This window comes from Piliocolobus tephrosceles, chromosome 12 (genome assembly GCF_002776525.5).
Source record: "Piliocolobus tephrosceles isolate RC106 chromosome 12, ASM277652v3, whole genome shotgun sequence".
Classification (NCBI taxonomy): domain Eukaryota; kingdom Metazoa; phylum Chordata; class Mammalia; order Primates; family Cercopithecidae; genus Piliocolobus; species Piliocolobus tephrosceles.
This window is the reverse complement of record NC_045445.1, coordinates 34,820,436-34,827,388: the sequence shown is the minus strand read 5'-3', so window position 1 is coordinate 34,827,388 and position 6,953 is coordinate 34,820,436.

Sequence of the window (6,953 nt, the reverse complement as noted above, 5' to 3'; positions counted from 1 at the left end):
GCTGGTCACGTGTTAGTAGAAGTCTTATAAACTTCCGGGCTGTCCTATCAGGATAAGATATACAGGGGTGCGCCTGGAGCTTCCCAGAACCTACTTTGTCTTGGCCAAGTTAGCTGGGACTCCTGTGATCTGGGAGTCGCTTCTCAATGAAGATTGGTGGGCTTTCTCACAACACCCTTAATATTATATAAATCATTTACATTTCTATAACGCATGCATTTATATGTATATATACACATATGTATGTATAAGACCAGCTAAATAAAGAACTATGCATTATATAGTCTATATTATATATATATGATACTGAATTAGGTGTGTTTCTAAATATGATTTTGATTTTAATGACTATTCCGGATGAGTACCTAATTTTTTAGGTATCTTATTTTTTTAGTTGATATCATTCACATAACATAAAATTCACCTTTTAAAATGTGTTATTGAGTGGTTTTTAGTGTATTCACAAAGTTGTGTAACCATCACCACTAATTCCAGAACATTTCCATCATCTCAAAAAGAAATCTTATACCCATGAGTAGTCACCACCACCCCTACCTACCCCCCAACTTCCCAGCGTGAGGCAACCACTAATCTACTTTTTATCTCTGTGGATTTGCCTATTCTGGACATTTCATATAAATGGAATTCTACAATATGTGGCCATTTGTCTGGCTTCTTTCATTTACCATAATGTTTTCAAGGTTCATCCATGTTACAGTACTGCTTTCCTTTTTATGGCTGAATAATATTTCATCATATGGATATGATGGATACATTTTGGATACATATGGATACATTTTGTTAATCCATTCATCAATTGGCGGACAACGGGGATGTTTTCACTTTTTGGTTATTATATAGATAATGCTGCTATGAACATTCATGTACAAGAATACTTCCACCGCAAATTTGTGTGAGAATATAAATCCAGATTTTTAACTTTTGACAGCACGAGAAGTGATTAAAGCACCTTGACATTGTGATTCAAACAATGTTAAATGTCATTGAATGACTTTACTGCGGTACAAGTTTCAGGTATAAACACTGTTCTGCCTTATAATTTTAGGTTAAATTCATTAAGGAACATTACTAAGTCTATGGCAAAAGCCATTTTTAAAAACTATTCATGTTCAATAATAGTGGTCAAGGGTGGGGTTCTTCTCATTTAGAAAATTTTCTAAAATTTTAGCCTCCCAAGTAGCTAGCATTACAGGCACGCAGCACCACACCCAGCTATTTATAGATGGGGTTTTGCCATGTTGGCCAGGCTGGTCTTGAACTCCTGGCCTCAACTAATCTGCCTGCCTCGGCCTCCCAAAGTGCTGAGATTACAGGTGTGAGCCACTGCACCCAGCCTAGAAATTTTTCAATCTCAGCCCTGTGCTCAAGAAAGTCTCAAAACCTCACCACTGCTAAGCTTTTGAATTGCTATTCATAGGGCAAGTCAGAAATATTTAACTTATGTTTCCGAAAAAAAAAAAAATGGAACTGACAAAACAATGGTTTAATCTATGAGAGTGAATAAACTTCGCGGTTTTGTTTTTTCTTTTCTTTTTTTTTTTTTAGATGGAGTCTTGCTCTGTCACCCAGGCTGGAGTGCAGTAGCACCATCTCAGCTCACTGCAACCTCCGCCTCCTGGGTTCAAGCAATTCTCTGCCTCAGCCTCCTGAGTAGCTGGGATTATAGGCGCCTGCCACCATGCCCAGCTATTTTTTTTTGTATTTTTAGTAAAGATGGGGATTCATCATGTTGGCCAGACTGGTCTTGAACTGCTGACCTCATGATCCACCCGCCTTGGCCTCCCAAAGTGCTGGAATTACAGGTGTGAGCCACCGCACCCGGCTGAACTTCACTGTTGACACTGCTGTCAACAATAACACAAGATAGATTCAAGTTTTTCGTTTTATTTTTTTTTTGCAAAGTACCCGCTGTTTAATCATACGATTAATAACTATAGGATTTTAAACAACTTACATTTTGACAAGTATTGTACATTTGTCTAAGCCTTTTCTGCTCCATACATATTTGTAATACATCTTAGCTGATTCTGCTTTAGACTGAATTGAATTAGTATTTTCTTGATTTCTTTGAAAATACTCCCATCTGCAGTTGTTCTACACAGACCATACACACAGGCCAATTTTTTTTTTTTTTTTTTTTTTTTTAGACAGAGTTTCGCTCTGTCACCCAATCCGGAGTGCAGTGGCACAATCTTGGCTCACTGCAACCTCTGCCCCCCAGGTTCAATCGACTCTCCTGCCTCAGCCTCTTGAGTAGCTGGGATTACAGGCGCGTGCCACCATGCCTGGCTAATTTTGTGTGTATGTGTATGTGTGTGTGTGTGTGTATTTTTGTATTTTTAGTAGAGGCAGGGTTTTACCATGTTGGCCAGGCTGATCTCAAACTCCACACCTCAAGTGATCTGCCCACGTCGGCTTCCCAAAGTGCTGAGATTACAGGCGTGAGCCACCGTGCCCGGTCCAATTCTTCAGTCACTTTAAACTCAACATTGACTCCTTGAGTAAAAAACAACAACTAAGCAATACTGGCAAACATTCAATTCATCAGGAACCAAGGAAAATCACTTGAAATCATTTGCTTTGTTTTTGTTTTTGTTTTTGAGACAGGGTCTTGCTCTGTCACCCAGGCTAGAGTGCAGTGGCATGATCACAGCTCACTGCAGCCTCAAACTCCTGGGTTCAAGTGATCCTCCCACCTTAGACTCCCTAGTAGCTGGGACCACAGGTGCACACCACCACACCAGCTATTTTTATTTATTTATTTATTTATAGAAGCAAAGTATTTCTATGTTGTCCAGGCTGGTCTTGAACTCTCGGGCTCAAGCAATTCTTCTGCCGCAGGCTTTCAAAGTGCTGAGATTACAGGTGTGACCCACCGTGCCTTGCCCTTTTTTTGTTTGTTTGTTTTTGTTTCTGTTTTGTTTTGATATTGCTTTCAATGTCCTCAACTCTTGGAGCCACTGTTCTTGCTGAAAGGTGAATAGTCTTCAACAGGTTTTATTTTTCTTGAGCATATTTCTTTGACTTCTGCAACCGAACACAATTTAGTTCAATATCAGTAAATGACTTTCCTTGCTTGGCTAACAAAGGAGCCACTCAGAAACTTACTTTGGCTACAGGCTTATTTTTATTTTTTACTTTTTTTTTTTTTTAGATGGAGTCTCGCTCTATTGCCCAGGCTGGAGTGCAGTGGCGTGATCTCAGCTCACTGCAACCTCCACCTCCCAGGTTCAAGCAATTCTCCTGCCCCAGCCTCCTGAGTAGCTGGGATTATAGATGTGCGCCACCATACCCAGCTAATTTTTGTAATTTTAGTAGAGATGGGGTTTTACCATGTTGGCCAAGCTGACCTCAAACTCCTGACCTCGTGATCCGCACACCTCAGCCTCCCAAAGTGCTGGGATTACAGGCATGAGCCAATGTGCCTGGCCTATTTTTTAGTTTTATAATGAATTTTGCTATAATAAGATATTCTACTTAAAAATTTAAATTGTACTGGCCATTGCTCTCCTCTGAGTTGGGAATATTGTGATGAATGCTTAGTCTGGTAACGTTAATGTACATTATAATCTTGTAGCAATGTGATGGTGTCATTGTGTAATAAACACAATGCTCCCACGTCTAATTTGGTAATTAAGTAATCCACACTCCATTGTACCTTAAAAGCAAGACCTTCAAAGTCCACTTTCTTTACTTTTGACACAATAGGTATGCACTTGTAACTTTTTTTTTTTTTTTTTTTTTTTGAGGCGGAGTCTTGCTCTGTTGCCCAGGCTGGAGTGCAGTGGCCAGATCTCGGCTCACTGCAAGCTCCGCCTCCCAGGTTTACGCCATTCTCCTGCCTCAGCCTCCCGAGTAGCTGGGACTACAGGCGCCCGCCACCTCGCCCGACTAGTGTTTTGTATTTTTTAGTAGAGACGGGGTTTCACCGTGTTAGCCAGGATGGTCTCGATCTCCTGACCTCGTGATCCACCTGTCTCGGCCTCCCGACCTCGTGATCCGCCCGTCTCGGCCTCCCAAAGTGCTGGGATTACAGGCTTGAGCCACCGCGCCCCGCCTGCACTTGTAACTTTTTAAAATGCCATGGTAGATACATGTGGTATTCAATACACTGTGGAGTTATGCTGCATTCCTGCAATTTGTAGTACTTGGAGCAGCAGTATGAGGTGATGAGAGCACCACACACAGCCTCTGTCACTGACCTCTGCCATTGTAGCACAGATGCAGCCACAGCCAATAGAGTAGGCCCTCCACATCTGTGGATGCAGGACTCACAGATACGGAGAGCCAAATGGGGGACTTTAGCATCTGTGGATTTTGGTATCTGGACGGACCCTGGAACCAATCCCCTGTGGATACCAAGGGATGACTGTGCATAAATGAAAGAAAATGGCTGTGTCCCAGTGAAACTTTATTTATGGGCATTGAAATCTGAATTTCATGTAATTTTCTTTTATTTATTTATTTAGAGATGGAGTCTCGCTGTCTCCCAGGCTGGAATGCAGCGGCCCGATCTCTGCTCACTGCAAGCTCTGCCTCCCTAGTTCATGCCATTCTCCTGCCTCAGCCTCCCGAGTAGCTGGGACTACAGGCGCCCACCACCACGCCCGGCTAATCTTTTGTATTTTTAGTAGAGATGGGGTTTCACCGTGTTAGTCAGGATGGTCTCAATCTCCTGACCTCGTGATCCGCCCACCTCGGCCTCTCAAAGTGCTGGGATTACAGGCATGAGCCACCGAGCCCGGCCAAATTTCATGTAATTTTCATGTGTTACAAAATATTATTAAATCTTTTGACTTTTTTCAACCGTTTAAGAATGTAGAAAGCCATTCTTAGTTTGTAGGCCATAGACAAATAATGGCAGGTTAGATTTGGCTGTAGTTTGCTGAGCCCTGGTCTGGTGGATGTGGCTGGTTTGACTGAATTCCCATGTACAACATGGTAGACATGTGTATTAGTTTCATATTACTGCTGTAACAAGTTACCACAAACTTGGTGACTTAAGACAACACAAATTTATTACCTTAGAGTTTTGGACATCAGAAGTCCAAAACCAGTATCAGCAGTCTAAAGTCAAGGTGTCAGCAGGTCTGATTGCTTCTGGGGGCTTCAGGCTTCCATCTTTAGCCTCTTCCAACTCCTACTGCAGACATACTTTGGCTCCTTCACTGATGGCCACATCACTCCAGTCTCTGCTTCAGTCATCACATGGCCTCCTCTTTTACTCCTACTTCATCCCTCCTATAAGGACTGGTGTGATTGCCTCAGGTCCACCCTTTAATCCAGAATAACATCCTCATGTCAAGATTCTTAATTTAATCACATCTGCAAAGTCCCTTTTGCCATGTAAGGTAACATATTCACCAGTTACAGAGATAGGGAAAGAGAGATCTGGGGGGGGGGGGGGGAGGGGGCAGGGTTGTGCATTATTCGGCATACCACATCATGTCTTTGTTTTCTTTGATTTAGTAATTTAGCAGGTAGTGAAATCCTTTTTTTTTTTTTTTTTTTTTTTTTTGAGACGGAGTCTGGCTCTGTCACCCAGGCTGGAGTGCAGTGGCGTGATCTCGGGTCACTGCAGCCTCTGCCTCCCAGGTTCCAGAGATTCTCTGCCTCAGCCTTCCAGGTAGGGGGGATTACAGGCACGCACCACCACGCCTAGCTGATTTTTTTGTATTTTTAGTAGAGACAGGGTTTCACCATGTTGGCCAGGCTGGTCTCAAACTCCTGACCTGAGGTGATTCGCCCACCTCGGCCACCCAGAGTGCTAGGATTACAGGCGTGAGCCACTGTGCCCTGCCTGAAATCGCATTTTCAAGACCTTAATGTCCCCATTTCCCTCAACTTTGATATTCCCCTCCCTCCATCCTAACCTCTTTGTCTCTCTCTCTCTCTCTCCCCACTGCTCCCACTTGTGTCCTAGGGGCTGAAGATGAACAACATACTACAAGTTGTCAAGAGCAAAAGCACACACTTTGCTAACTGTTGCTTCCTAAAAGTGATTCTCTTGAAATATTTTCTGAGATTATTTGAGTCAAACCTTTCGATTTTTATTTTCTGTTGGTGCTTTTTTGCTGTTTGTGCTAAATTTTATCAACAGAGGTGAAAACCGTAGGAAAATAAAATTCATTTGCCTTCACTGGATAACAGAAATACAAACTTACAGCCTGATAAGGCAAGAAACGATCTTTAATTTCGTCTCCTAACCCAAAATAGTTCAGGAAAATAAAAATCTATTTTTCATGTTGAAATCTTCATGAATGAAATTTCACAATTTTGGGGGTTTTTTTTTTTGAGACAAGTCTTGCATTTTTGCCCAGACTGTTCTCAAACTCTTCACTTCAAGTGATCCTCCCACCTCCGCCTCCCAAAATGCTGGGATTACATGCATGAGCCACTGTGCCCAGCCCATTTTTCTTTAAATTGGGGAGACTTGTCCTTTCTGAACCCCTGCTCTTTGGTAGGGGTGGTGCTTGGCTGTGAAGAGGGTATTTCTTCAAGATGTCAAGGTGAAAAGAGGGTAGAAAGAACGCTTGGCCAAACTGCGCTATAGTTAGTATGTTCTAGTCTGATAATCATCATGCTGGAAAACAATCTTCTGTATCGCTGCTTGCTATGACAACCCTGCTTCTGCTGAGGAATGTGGGGGCACGGTGTTCCTGCAATGCAGTTTCATTCCTTAGTCAGAGAATGCTACTCCCATGCAGGTGCCCGGGGCTCCCAACCATTTGGGTCATGCTCCTGAGTTTTTGTTTGTTTGTTTGTTTTTTGTTTTCTGAGATGGAGTTTCGCTCTTGTTGCCCAGGCTGGAGTGCAATGGTGCGATCTCGGCTCCCTGTAACCTCCACCTCCCGGGTTCAAGTAATTCTCCTGCCTCAGCCTCTGGAATAGCTGGGATTACAGGCACGCACCACCATGCCCAGCTAATTTTG